This window comes from Montipora capricornis, chromosome 6 (assembly GCF_036669925.1).
Source record: "Montipora capricornis isolate CH-2021 chromosome 6, ASM3666992v2, whole genome shotgun sequence".
In the NCBI taxonomy this organism is placed as follows: domain Eukaryota; kingdom Metazoa; phylum Cnidaria; class Anthozoa; order Scleractinia; family Acroporidae; genus Montipora; species Montipora capricornis.
The window spans coordinates 24,232,171-24,247,170 of record NC_090888.1 but is presented as its reverse complement, the minus strand read 5'-3'; the positions used below and the strand labels follow the sequence as shown (position 1 = coordinate 24,247,170).

Genomic DNA, 15,000 nt, shown 5'->3' with positions numbered 1-15,000 from the left:
CATCCACACTTTCACTTTGCCACCCAGGGAACCCCTTTGAGCTTAATTGTCCCAAGCAGCCAATCAAAATCGCTCTCCCTCATGTTAACAAAATTTGAAAAAAATTATGTACTTCGCGTTTTTAAAAAATGGCTTCAAAACTGATGAAGTGTCCGATCAACAATGGAAGCTCAGTAGAAGCTGAGAAGGCTGAGTATACAACGTCAAATTCATTTTTCCAATGGAATTCATGGTAAGTTTTGTAATTCTACAGCTTAGATTAGATCATCGCCTGTTCTGATGTACGAATCAACTTTCGTTCGAAGGGTATTGAGTAATGAACATCATGTAGAAAGCCTAACAGAAGCCAGTACAATTTTATCGAGAGCATTTGAAGACAGTTAAATTTCACGTGCAAACTGACCTCATCTTATCTCCAAGGGGACCCCAGGTGGCAAAGCGAAAGTGTGGACCCCCACGAGTCTTTTGACTAGGTTACCAAGCAGAAACTCAATGGTCGCCGTGTGTTGTTGATTTTCAAGAAGCTCTTGTCCATCCTTTTATCGAATCGTTTGGGGGCTAGATTCTAGAATACCTGGCCACTAAAATCTAGAGATTAAAAACCTGCTCCCGCAGTCATCTTATTTGTATACGGGTTTCGCCAGACTGTTGAAGAGTTACTCCTGGCTCCTGCAATACGGTTTTCACCAGACGATGGTTGCCGAGGCAATGGTAATGACAATAAGGTTAGGTTTTTTAATTAAGAATTTTTTTCGTAAAATGATCCTGTCATGTCTCAGGTCTTGTCTTCCCATACAAATCCTTATGTTCCCTCATACTGAGCTTGGGGCACCTGTGTTTAGAGTGCGCTGAGAAGGAAGCACCGGTACCTTCGTGCCTAATAAGAACAAAGAATCAAACTACAAATTAAAGTTACTGTAAGTTTCTACTCACTAACTAATAGCAATCTGAACATTACAGAACTGACCAAATACTTAAAATGACGTGACGTTAAACAACAATTTTCCATTGCCTAATGAATTGCTTTGTGTACATAATAGCCAAAGAGAGGATAAGAGATGAGAATCCAGATGGTGCTCGTAAAGTATCTCTTAATAAGATCTGACTTACAAGAAAATGCAGAAGATATGAAATGCTTCTCTGACTACATATTAGGAAGTGACAAGGTTCTTCACTATTAGCAGGAGTTTGCTGATGTACTGACCTACAGTAGATGAAAATAATAATTATTGAAACAAAGGGTGGCAATGGGGTATAGCTGAAATCATTAAACAGTTTAAAAAATGCTGCTTAGTCAGTAATATTAGCAGCAAAAAAAGTCCTTTAGTCAGTTGATTGCCATGAGTTTGGCTCCTGCAAACATTTATAGGGTAGAGAACTGAGAAAACCGATAGGAAAATGCAAGTACTGGTGAGGCATTTTTTTAGGGCTGTCCAAGCAAGAGAGAGTTGACTAAGCCTGAAAAACACAATTGTAGGCACGGCGAACGCAGGCTTGTGAGTGGAGTAGTGTCCCCAAATGTTGGAATAAAACGAAGTGGATATTGGCATAATACAAGTCATTTCAATCTTATTGGACTATTTTTACTCTTAGAAAGTGGTAACCTTTTTGTACTAATTTCGTACTTTTGGGTCTACTTTGCTCCATACACAATTAAAAAATCACACTTTTATCCCCTTGTCAGATGCTATTAATTGGTGCAAATTATATAATCTTACAATAATGGAAAAGGCCTTTATACCTTAAGCAGTTAACCCCACTGGCACCCACATAATTGGTTGGGTCTTTGTCAGACATGTTGGCAGTTGTAACTGACAGGGACCTACCGGCAATAGTTTATGAGATCTGATAGGGTCTTAATTTACAGTAGTCTTAACATATCCACATAAAATCTGGCGTGACTTATAATGAACTTAATAGACCTTTGCCTGAGCACAATATTTCCATTGATGAAGAAAAATGGCACTGCCAGTTAACTTTAGCAGCCCTTTTTATTTTAAGTATGCTAAATTAAACATGATACCCTTTGGCTTGTATCTTACCATGGTTGAGAAAAACTTGGCTAAAATTGGGTTCTTTCTCTGTGCTACAATTTTAATTTTGAAACTCGTGCAATCCATTACATACCAGCTCCTGTTTTACATTTCAAGTTCATGTGGCTTATATTTTGCTATGTATACAGAAAACACAAATTGTTTTAGGTGTGGCCAGGGCACATGCTACTAACGTTTAGTTGTTGGCATTAATCTTCATCAGTACATGTGTTTATGTAATCCATGGTTACATTTTAGTACAATGCTATGTTGTTTCACTTTCAGGAGACGGAATGCTTGCAGCTGTTTAGCTGAAGAGACCTTCTGGGTTAATAAATGAGCATACCACAGAAGACATGAGGTGGCCCCTCCTTGAGAATATAAGGGGAAAAAACCATTCTCAACTAGAGTAGTTAAAACAATAGTTATGTGATAGTTTATACTTTTCCATTAAGCAAGAAGTAGTTTGTTTTCAACCAGGCCATTGAAGATACAGCCAATCAGAATACAGGGAGGCCATTGCATATTCGTCAGTATTCCACCAAACCTTCCTATCAATCAGTGCAATTCAACGGTATCACACCCAACTTTCCCATCGTGCCTTGTTGGCAACCCTTTCTTGTGGTACATGTATACCATGGAATATCCCACTCGTCACTTGTATTTACTTGCTCGTGTGTATACCAATCTGAGCCTTTAGGCAAGCATGTATACCAAGAAAATACAATCAAGTGACTTGTGGAGTATTGCATGGTATACCACTCAAAAGCATTGTGTAATTAGCATGTATTTTATTTTACCGGTTAAATTACTATAATTTATTGTACTGATGTGAGATTAAGCACCCATAAAAGTTAGTGTTGACACTACTTTTTTAATAAAGTTTGAAAGAAAGATTACTTCTTGAGAAAAAGACGCTGTGTTAATAATAATATTAACTTTATTATTGCCATACTGATGTGGTGCAGAATTTTCAGCCCTTGATAAAAGGAGCTGGCCTTTTTGCATTTGATGTAACTGTCCATTATAGTGCCAATACGGAAAGTGGGTTCAGAATTTCTGACCCCTGATAATTCAGAGGAACTATCCTTTATAGTGCCCATACAGAAAATGGGTTCAGAATTTCTGACCCCTGATAATTCAGAGGAACTATCCTTTATAGTGTCCATACAGAAAATGGGTTCAGAATTTCTGACCCCTGATAATTCAGAGGAACTATCCTTTATAGTGCCCATACAGAAAATGGGTTCAGAATTTCTGACCCCTGATAATTCAGAGGAACTATCCTTTATAGTGCCCATACAGAAAATGGGTTCAGAATTTCTGACCTCTGATAATTCAGAGGAACTATCCTTTATAGGGCCCTATACAGAAAATGGGTTCAGAATTTCTGACCCCTGATAATTCAGAGGAACTATCCTTTATAGTGCCCATACAGAAAATGGGTTCAGAATTTCTGACCCCTGATAATTAATTTAAAGGAGCTGTCCTTTATAGTGCCTATGTAGAAAATGGGTTCAGAATTTCTGACCCCTGATAATTCAGAGGAGCTATCCATTGTAATGCCTATACAGGAATGGGTTCAGAATTTCTGACCCCTGATAATTCAGAGGAACTGTCCTTTATAGTGCCTGTACAAAAACAGCTTCCAAATTTCTGACTCCTGATAATTCAGGAATCTGTCCGTTATAGTGGGTGTAAAGAAATGGGTTTCAGAGGTTCTTTCCCTTCAGGTTCCCTGTATTTGTTTGGGGAAAAGGAAACAGCCTTGGTAAAAATCGCTTGTTCTTTCTTTGGAAATCCACGGAATTACAATTTTAATCCTTGCATTTGCCATTATTCCAAGGAATCGCATAGAATTTTCGTCGCTTTTTGTAATTATACACCGATTTTATCTAAATCGTAATACCACATTTTAGTTTGGAACGCGTTCAGATATACCATCAAACATCATGACCTGATGCACAAAAGCACAAAAACGCGAATCAGCGGCCGCTGTATTGTAAGCATACATTAATTCTGAATATGGCACCTCTTCATGATCAAAAAAACATTAGAGTGTCTGGGAATGTAAAGAGACAATTCAGAACAGGCCAAAATAATAACGTCCACTTGCCCTTGGAAATAATTTTTAGAGAGCATCTTACTCACCAGAGGTGGCGCTTTCATCAAATACTTCAAATATATTGGCACAGTGAAGATTTCTGGTTTACGGAAAACTGAATTGTCCTCTTGGTGGCGTGCTGTGTGAGAATTGGCTGGAGCATGTAGAATCTAAATTTGGTTTTATCAACGGAGTTGATAATGTAAATTGGCCACCGTACAGAGATTCTAAAAGCTTTAGCTTCAAGATTCAAGATTTTCACCGTACAGAGATTCTAAAAGCTTTAGCTTTTAGAATCTCTGTACGGTGGCCAATTTACATTTAGTTGGAGGAATGGCAGCAGCGACGGCAAAATAAATGTGCAATGTCAGAACTTGTTGGAGTGGCCGGTCTCAAATGCGAAGATGTTCAAATTCTGACCGTTTCACTAGAGTACTTGTCGCCAAATACGCTATACTTTTGGTTGAGCTAGTTCGTTTGTGCACTGGCCAATCAAAATGGAGAGCGTTACCTGCCCAATTCGCTTTATTTGTTAATTTGTCATTTGTGTGAGACTGGAGGAGAGTATACATTAAACGTTCTCAACAACGCTGACAAGAGGCAAGTAAATTGTTACGTAATAGCTGTGATTGAAATGTCAAACTTGATTGATTAATAAACTTTGTACAAATTTCCAGGACTCGTCTTTATTAAGTTAAGCATACTAATTAGGTGAGAGATCTTTATAAAAGTTAATCCTATTGAGAGTTCAACTACTTAAATATTCATCAACCCTAGCCTTTCCCTGCTATCTTTTCAATCCCTCCCCGTGCTTTCAGACAATTGAACTTTATCGAAATTTACAAAGCAACACATGTGACCTGAATAGTGCGTTTCTGTTGACTGTCATCCTTATGAATTATTAATGAATTTTACAATGTGTTACATCAGTACTAGTGTGGAACCCTTTTTGGCACGTTTCCTTTCTATAATATAATTTTTACTTACCCCTTTGGCTTTCCGTTGTGTTACACCAGTACCTTCGAAACGCTGTAAAAGGCCAGTCATTTGAAAGTCATAGGTTTAATTAATTCCGACTTTTTCGGAGTTTCCCCATGTCGTTGCTGACTAGTTCAACCAAACTTACCGGTAGCTACGGTGTCTGATGTTGTTCCTGTCTTGTTGTTCATCACGCTGTTATGAAATTTCTAGATCTGATAATACTGCTAAAGAGTCTGTTTGCTTAACTATGGTGAAGAACTCAGCTGAAGTTTTAATATTGCATAAGACACTTGGTCTTCCTTTAAGGTTACTGTAGACCTTCAAGAGGGTCTTCCGGAAAATCTTCCGTACGCGCGTTGCTTGTAATAAAGCCTTTACAAAGTATATATCACTGTAAAGCTAATGAAATGTAGAATCTGGACAAATGATTTACCTGCTTTCGTGTTCTCAGGTACGCCGAAACAAGCCGCTCCGTGTCAATGAACAGTCGATGAAACACAAAATTGTGTAAGGCTTTTGTGATTTTCCTATTTCTTGCTGAGAAAATCTATTTTATGTTTTCTCCCATCCTCCAATTCACACATAAATCAGTGCTGCATATCCTGAAGCTTGTTTTCTGGGCCCCAACAGAACACACCAATGTTGGAATTAAATGGCTATGAACAAAGGCCAATAGCCGCTTTAATAAATCATGTTTTGAAATCATAAATAATTTACAACGATCAAAATTAAATATTTTTGTAGCCCAGTAAAGGTGAGGGTACTCAAAAACGCCAAAAGCATGAGGATTCTCCGAAATGATGCTCGCCCCACCCAAAGGAAATGCAGAACTGAAAAAATAACTAAACAAGGATAGAAAAGGACCTGCTGCCCTTGCAAGCGAAGTCCTCTTCCCCATGAATAGGCAATACCAGTAACGAAGGTATGTTAATACGTCAAACTGAGAAAATTCAAATATGGAAAACCTGGTAAGGGGGCAGCTGCTGCCCTTGCAAGTCAGCCCCCCCCCCCCCCCCCCAAGATGTCAATGATTTAAGATAAAACCGACATGCTGTCTGACCGGCCATGTAACAACCTGGGGAAATAGATGACATAATAGATAAAAACAGGAGACTGCTGCCCTCGCAAGTCATACCTTGCATATGTGAATGTAAAAGTAGAAATCGATATCACAATTAACTTGATGCAAGCAAATACCATAAAAATTGGGAGACTGCTGCCCTTACAAGCCAGCCCCAGCAAATGTAATAATAGAAATTTACACTGGCAGCATGCTGTGCCACACCACAAAATTAAAATAGAAAAATTGGCGAGAAACGGGAGACTGCTCCGCATGCACGTCAGCCCCCATTTAAAATAGTGAAAATTAAAATCCTTATAATACCACCACTATGTAACTCCGAACTTATGAAAACTGCTGCCCTTGCAAGTCAGTAAAATCAGTCCAGAGTACGACAGGGGTAGAAAGCAGCAACCTCCCCCGCAGGATGTTGCCACTAGCTTTTACTTAATTAACTATGTTGATAATAAAGGGATTCTTATATATTTGTGGAATGCATCAGACTTCCAACGCCCTAAAGCCCTAATCTGCGAATCAGACATTCCAGCATCAGCAGCATACGAGGCAGCACCAATACGAAAGCTATGACCTTTATAACTGGAAGGGTCAAGACCGCAATACTTAATGGCCAGGGACAGCTTGTCAATAAATATAGATCGTGAGACAGGGGAACCATCTGCAAGGCGAGGAGGAGGCCCTGGCCCACTCCCCCTAAGAGATAAGTAAGCCAAAATGACATGTACAGGACAGAAATTGTTGCGACGATTAATAACAACTGAAAAAGGTCTCTGATTGTAATTATGTTTGAAGTCAAGAAAGGTGAACTTTAAAGAAATGACCCTGAATAAGCTGAATAAGAGAGCCTCTCTCCCTTGTGGTTGTCCAAGTGAACTCACCAACCCGCATACAAGCGAAAAAGGTAAGTGAACACATGGCGTGAAGTAAACAAGTATCATATGGTGTATGGCAAATTTTAACTGAAGATGCCAAAATTCTACTTAGAATTGGCAGGGTAATTGGCAGCTGACTATCAAGACGAGACCCAAGCTTTCCATAACCCTTAAGCATCTGAACAATAAAAAAACCCTTGGTGGGATCAGGAAAACCCGAGAGCTTGTGGCAGTAGCCTAAAGCTGAGACATATGTGCTCACTGTGGAAGGAGTATAGTGACGGTCATACATGTGTGCGATAAAAAGTGCCAAAACAAGGGGTGAATGGGCAGGGTAGTAGAAACACTTGGTAGAGTTACATGTAAAAATTGTGAAAAGAGCTTCCATTCCCGTTGATAAGATGGAAGCGAGGAAGGTTGCAGGCTGGACTGCAATAGTGTGGAAATTACAGGTGCCAATTCTGAGGCTGCAGATGCACAGGAATGTCTGTTGGCTCCCGCTCCATGTGGACGGGGGCCGATCGCTTGAATGTATCCACCTGTAATCGAGACAAGGAGTCTGCGAGAGTGTTATAAACACCCCTAACATGTTTGGCCTTAAAACGAATCTTGTTTTGTAAACAGATCAGTACTAATTTTCGTACAAAAAACATCAAATTCTTGTCCTTGCAGGACTGCTTATTAATGACATAAACAAGTGCCTCGTTATCTGTCAAAAACAGGATGCGACGTACGATTTTGTATTTGATGACCCTACAGATATAAACTAAAAACAATCGGATAGAACTCAAGCATAGCAATGTTCCGGTGTAACCAATTATCAAGTCATTTCCCATAGCACCATTTTCTACCAAAAACCGCTCCAAAACCTAATGAACCAGCAGCATCAGTATAAAGCTTCAACTTGTCTGAACTGTCCCAAAAGTTCTCAAGAAAAAAAGGACCTGCCATTGAAGCCCGTCAAAAAGGACTGCCAAAGCTTTAGGTTGGCTTTGACCTCTCGATTTATCCTTACATAACGATGTGGCGAATGGACCCCAACAGTGAGATCAATTAATCTTCGCAAAAAGGCTCTATCTGGGACAACTACAGAAAAAGCAAAATTTAGCATGCCCGTTAGCGATTGGATTTCTTTCAGTGTCGCCTTCTTGCAAGAAGAAAGCTAGCAATCAGACAGAGACATTTGTCAATTTTGTCAAGAGGCAAACGAGCCTCAAAAGAAACAGAATCCAATTCAATTCCAGCAAAGGACAATGTTGTAGCAGGACCACATGTTTTCTCTGGTGCTATGGGAATGCCAAGGTATGAACATAGGTCAAGGAATAGATGTAACTGATCTTGGCATAATGATTGAGACTTCGCGATGATAAGAAAATCATCAAGTAGGTGAATAATATGATTAATCCTCCGTTTATTCTGAGCAATCCATTCCATTGCAGTACTGAGGGTTTCAAATGTTTTACGGCTACTAGAGCACCGATCGTAATAATACAAATTCCTCCATCTCATACCAAGTAAACTATAATCCACAGGACAGATGGGGATAATCCTAAAAGCATTCTTCACATCGGTTTTGGTTAAAAAAACACCCACGACCTGTAGCCTTAATGTGGCGAATGGCATCTAAAATAGTTGCATAGGAAACACTAGTATGGTCTGGGAAGATGCCATCATTAACAGAAGAACCCCTGGGATAAGATAAGTGGTGTATCAATCTAAATTCCCCAGCAGTCGTTTTTGGAACAAAGTACACCTAATGGAGAAATCCGAAATGAGTAAAAAGGTCGAGTCCGAAATGGTCCATCTAGGCGACCTGCCTTGAGCTCCTTACTAATTTTTGCATCTACTACATCAGGGTTTTCTGTAGCTGAAATTAAATTGTTTGCGTCTGAGCAACCAGGGTCACCTTCATAATGTAAAGGAAAACCTCCCTAAAACCTGATGAAAGAAACACTGCAATGGAATGGTTGTACCCAGAGAGGAAGAAATCTAATCTCTCAACAATGACAGATATTGGTAAGTTATAATTTTTCAGGTTGGGACTTGGCAAGCAGGGGTCGGTTTGAAGAAGGTCTATTCTGGTCACGAAAATTACACCGACTGACTGGGTGTGGACGTTCACACTTAAACATAAATGTTTAAAGGCACAAACAGCATCACAAGCCACTCCCCGGTGAAACTTGAAACCATGCCCCTTGGGGATACCTTGATCCTGCTGTTTAGCACGTCCCTGACCGGCCGGATTTGAAGAATGTTGAGCCCGCATCCATAACTCCCAATGAATTACACCCCATGGGAGTGAAACAGGTTGTGCCGGCTTTAAAAAAAGGGAAGTTTTCGTCGTAAAACTTCTAATTACCACTCCTGGCTGCCATATCCTGAACCACTTCCCCATATTTCATGAGGGCGGGGGCCTCATGGGGACACCTACTAGTGTACACTCCAACAAAAACATGAAAGCACTCAGCCAGGATTCAATTGACAAGTGCTTCTTAGCCTTGGAAACACTTTCTAAACATAATGGAGGAATTTTTTCCTTGTCCGAATTTGCAATGATTACTTGATATCTATCCTCAAAAACTGGATTAGACAGTAAAGCACTGAAATAAAAAAAAATCCTTGTTCCAGATCTTTGCACGAAGCTTTTCCGATACTCTGGCGTCAATTGGAAGACTTGGGGAAGAGAAAAGGTAAGTGGGTACTTGTGACTCACCTGACAATGATGCTTGTGTGGTTCTTAAAGACCCAAGCACTATGGCTCCCGCCATTCCTGGAGTTTCAACTGATGTACCAGGCACCAGGACACAACTGGTTGGTGGAGGTGGGGTGGAAACCAGCGGCACTTCAGACAAAGCACTGGATCTAGAGGTGTTGCTTACTGGAGTGGTGTTGTCCTCGTCAGGAGGAGAAAGACGGCGCTTTACTTCGTCTGCCACCCGTGCTACCAATTGACCCAATATTCCTGGAGAGAGGGAGATGGGTTGTGGCTCAACTGGAGCTGAGCTTGATGGGGTAGCAGACTGGTCGGTGCTAACCGCGGATGATGAGCCTGGGTTAGCAGGTTGGCTGCACAGCTTCACCCCTGGACTTCTTTCGGGGAGGTTCACCCCCAGCAGTTATCCCAACTGCCTTGGCAGAAGGATTGCGTAGACGATTTGAGCGCTTTGGGGGCCTACTGAGTCTGCAAAAGAGCAGTAACAAAACACACCATATACCACCCAAAACAATATTTTGACAGTGAAAATAAAAGATTAACAGGACCAGTCATGGGAAAACCAAAAGAAGCTGCAAGGAAAACCTGTCAGACAAACAGTCGACGCAACAGCTTCCTTCTTATGCCAAAATAAATCCAAACATAAAAATTGATAACAGCCATAAACCCAAGCTTTATAAGAAAAAGTGGACGAATCCACACTATAACAATGGCGACAAGTCTCCTGTAATCAGAGTAGACGAATCTGCCCTGAGACAGTGGATAAACCACAACAAGTAAAACAATGGACGAATCCATAAAGTTGAGGACGAATCCTCTCTTAAACTGTGGGGGACGAATCCTCACACAAAAATAACAGAGTAAGTGAAACAGCCACAAACCCTAATGTAGAGGACGAATCTCCAAAACTATAACAATAAAACTTGACACATCAGCGATGTGTCCCATGACTGGACTAAAAGTTACAAATCACGGAAAAATTGAGGCATGGAAGGTGTGAGAATAAAAAAGTAAAAAAAATGCAAGGAATGTATATAGAAAACTCTAAAGGAAGCGTGATGCTCGCAAAACGTCGCCCCTACATGGTACTGACCCGCTGAGTAAGAGACAAACTAAACTCTCTATCTCGGAACCAACAACCTCAGGACTTGTATCCACAAGATCATTAGTCCCAATATCGAGAATCAAAACATCAGGAGCAATCTGTTCAACCACGTGAAGATCGAACGACCGAAGCTTTGCCAAAGTACGTCCGCCAACGCCCTGTAAATAAACGGACACGTTTCCCCCAACTTTAAAATTATGATCGGCCAGAGGGTCAAAATGGGATCTTAAATCGCGTTTAAGGCGCTTAACAAATGGTGACCCAAAATAAGAACAGATGGAACCCCACTAGACATACCAATGGCGGATCAAACAAACGAGCTGCAACTGCGAGCCGTACATGCAAAAAAGGGGAATGAAAGACAATCGACGATAATAAACAGGGGGCAAGTGTTCACAGCTCGACAGAACCGGACAGAGCAAACTGAGAACTCACCTCTTAAAAAGGTCGAACGATGAAAAAACACTCCTTCTCCAGCGAGTCAAAGAATTGAATGAAGCGAGAGTCATGATCATCATCATCATCATCATAGCAGCCTGTCGTGGGCGACAATGGCTGTTTCATTTGGGTCTGATCAGATTCCTCCACACAGCTCTGTCCTTAGCCTTCTGCTGCCAGGAACTCCTGTCTATGTCCAGCTTATCCAGGCTTCTTTTTACAGTGTCTTTAAATCTGAGCCTTGCATTGGTCTACCCTGATTGCGTTTGCCCTCGCATAACTGTGAGTAGAGTACCTGCCGAGGGAGACGCTCGTCCATCCTCTCAACATGTCCGAGCCATCTCAGGTTCATCTGTATTAGCATGTCCTCCATTGATGGTAGACCAGCTCGTTTCAACACTTCTATGTTGGTTATCTTGTCTTTCCATGAGATGTTTATTATGGCTCGAAGGTGTCTCATCATGTACGCGTGGAGTTTCTTCACCTGCGCTCTGTAGACAGTCCAAGTTTCAGCACCGTACAATAGAGTAGCCAGCACTGTCGCTCTGTACACTTTGCATTTCACACGGATAGACACATGTCAATTGTTCCACACTCTGTCCCTCACGTTTCCAAACACAGCACTCGCTCTTCCCATTCTGAGAGATAGTTCATCTTCCAACCTAGCATTCTCTGAAACAGTACTCCCTAGGTACTTAGAAGTCTTGCACTTGACTGGTGGCTCTGTACCAATGCTGATCTCTTCTGATAGTGATGTTGATAACTGGAACTTTGGTGGTTGATAAAGACACTCTGTATTCTTGATGTTGATTTGGAGGCTGAATTGGCTAGCTGCTCTTGCGCATTTCTCCACTAAAGATTGCATATCTTCCACACTGTGTGCAACTAGAGCACTGTCGCCGGCATAGAGCATTGTCTTACTATCTTTATCGATGTCTTACTCTTGGCTTTAAACTGTGCCACATTGAATAAGTCTGCTTCTTTCCTCGTTTGAATGTATACTTCTCCTGAAGTGTCTTTCAGGGCCACCTCAAGCTAAGCATGGCTGCCGGAAATATCGAGAAGAGAGTAGGTGCCAGCACACACCCTTGTTTCACCCCGTTGCTTACTGAAACGTCTTAAGATATTGAACCACTCATTGCCACGTTTGCTTGCATACCTGTATGGAGTGCCTCGATTAGGCTGACAAACGTCTCTGTACAACCATATTTCTTGAGTACCTGCCAAAGTCCTTGTCGCAAAACAGTATCGACGGCTTTACTGAAGTCTATGAAGACTACATAAAGCGGCATGTTCTGTTCGGTACACTTTTCTTGAACCTGTTTCAAGCGGAAAATCATGTCCATTGTGCTTTTTCCACTTCTAAACCTGCACTGGGTTTCCGACGCGAGGGTAATCGACTGTGAAATAGTACTGCATGCCCCCAGAGGGGATATCCTTTGATTTAGCCCTATGCCTTCTCAGCACATCCCGGATGTTGTCACGCAACCCGTAATGCAAGAAATTAATTTAACATTAGTTTGTCAGGGAAAAACATAAAAAATCCTATTCGCAAGCAAATATTTCATTTGAACTTAGCGAACAGAATATTTGCCGATCTTCGTCACTCAAAAGAGCGTACAAGCAGGAGAATTTGAAATATCAAAAAAGCCTCACACAATTTAGAGCGTTAACAACCAAGGAACATTTTGGCCAAATTTCGCGAAAATCCATCAAATCTACACACCCTATTAATTCGATTGAAGCAAGGGAATCCGCGAAAACCTAAAGCCCTAGTCAGGAGCCCATGACTAGGGGCCCCCCAATTCATTATATCCTTGAGTCAACCTTTGCGCGTATCTTTCTACTTTTAGAACTAATCCTTCAGCAGGAAACTCACATTTACAACAATTTACATCAATTTGCACAATTTGCATACATTGTTTTTGCTATTTTTGTCTTCGTTCCACAATAACTTTATTCTGATTAGCCATTCTAAACAGTGTGTGCATAGCCGAAGAACTCGTGGCATTCTAAAAATAGAAAGATACGAGCAAAGGTTGACTCATAGGGCTTGTATGGGAGAGGCAAGGTCCTACTCATGAGCTCCTGCCCGAGTTTATTAACCCTAAAGTTTTGTAAGCTTATCGCACTTCATCAAGTAGCTGTCATCGCGGCCATACCGCCGACCAATGAAACAAGTTTGTGATCAACAAAGGCTCGTTACTAACAATAGCATTTGAAATTCACGGAAAATGCTATTTCGCTAGCAGGCAAATTCAAAATTGATGTGGTGCATTTGATATCATGAGAAAAGGCAAGAATTCGGGTAAGACAAAGGAAAAGCGGAGCGGAGCAAAACGAAAAGAAGACGAAACCAGCGGCGGAGCAAGCGGGCAAGATCGCCCAACAGGTGCACGACAAAACGTAATAGACGCGATAAATTCGCTCGGGTAAGCTTTTCCTGAATATTACTTTTTGAATTGTACTCGAGTTCAGACTAAGCAGAAACTTTCAACTTCTCTATCATAGGTTTGATGGCGATTTCTTTGCCAGACATTTGCAGATAAGCGTCGAAAACCGCGTCAAGCAACCAAGACAAATTCGCTACCTACATTTCTGCACGTGGGCACATGCTCTTATGGTAAACAGTGATATTTCTGTATTCAACACGTTCGGGCGCTCCAAAAGTTACCAGCCAAGGTTCTTACCCACTCTATTATTTACGTTTTTAGCGAAAAGAAATTGGACCAGAAAATGCAGAATCTTCATTCCCCGAAGATGCCTTCACCGTCACAATGGAGGATTTCTGCTTAGCCCTTGACCTCCCAAGACTGGAAAGCCACTAGGGACTATCAATATTGACTGTGACTGCAATACGATACACGCGTACGTTACAACTTATATAAATTAAATTTGCTGTGGCGTTATACCAGTACTAAATGTACCACATAACATATATGTAGCCACTAAGAATGCTTGCAGTTTTTTAAACATGTTAATCATTTCAATGACAATGTTTTCATCTGAACAGAATTCAATAGACTATGTATGCAAAGGTCGATTTTGTCAGCATTTTTTTTTTTGAAATATTGATTGCCACAAAAATATAAAAATATTAAATATGTCCAAAAACAATTTTACCTGTTTAAAATCTACAGGGCTCCCATAATTAAATTGAATTATAACACCTTCAGTTATTCATTAACTCTCCTTGAAAAACATTTTTTTCTCGATATCTCGCGATCATTTAACAATTTCAAAATAATTTTTCACCAAATTTATAAATCAACTTTTAAGAGCTTCTGCCTGAGAGACCGGGGCAGACTTGGAAATGAAGGTCGGCCGATTTCGCTTAAAATTGGTACACAAAGTACTTATGTCGACTTATGTAATATGCCAAAGTTTCCGCTTCAACGACTTTTTTTTAGCCGAGTTCTGGATATCAGCCCCTCAGGGGTCCCCAGAGGCTGATTTTCAGTGCAATTTTGGCCACTTTTAAATCTCTTTTTTACCAACATGAAATTAATTTCAGGCAAAAACAAAACCACATTTGTAAAGCCCTATCCTTAGGCTTTTATGGGTGAGAACATTATCTCATGGAAATTTTTCGCTAGCCTGTGGCTGTTATCACAACTTGGTCATATTTGAGGCATATGGGAAGCAACCGGAAATGGCATGTTTTTCAGACCAAAGA

General features: G+C 40.8%; 2 long non-coding RNA genes across 2 annotated transcripts in view; both read left to right on the top strand.

Moving 5' to 3' along the window:
* The window catches only part of LOC138051819 (uncharacterized), a 4,254-nt gene extending 1,322 nt beyond the window's left edge, over positions 1-2,932 (top strand). Inside the window, exon 2 of the long non-coding RNA XR_011132921.1 lies at positions 2,319-2,932. This is a non-coding gene — a long non-coding RNA (uncharacterized lncRNA). The remainder of the gene's footprint in view (positions 1-2,318) is intronic.
* A 10,431-nt stretch (positions 2,933-13,363) lies between these two features.
* LOC138050380 (uncharacterized) lies at positions 13,364-14,406 on the top strand. The gene is made up of 3 exons (XR_011132596.1): positions 13,364-13,756; positions 13,836-13,947; positions 14,039-14,406. It is a non-coding gene; the product is annotated as an uncharacterized lncRNA (long non-coding RNA).
* The last annotated feature ends 594 nt before the right edge of the window (positions 14,407-15,000 follow it).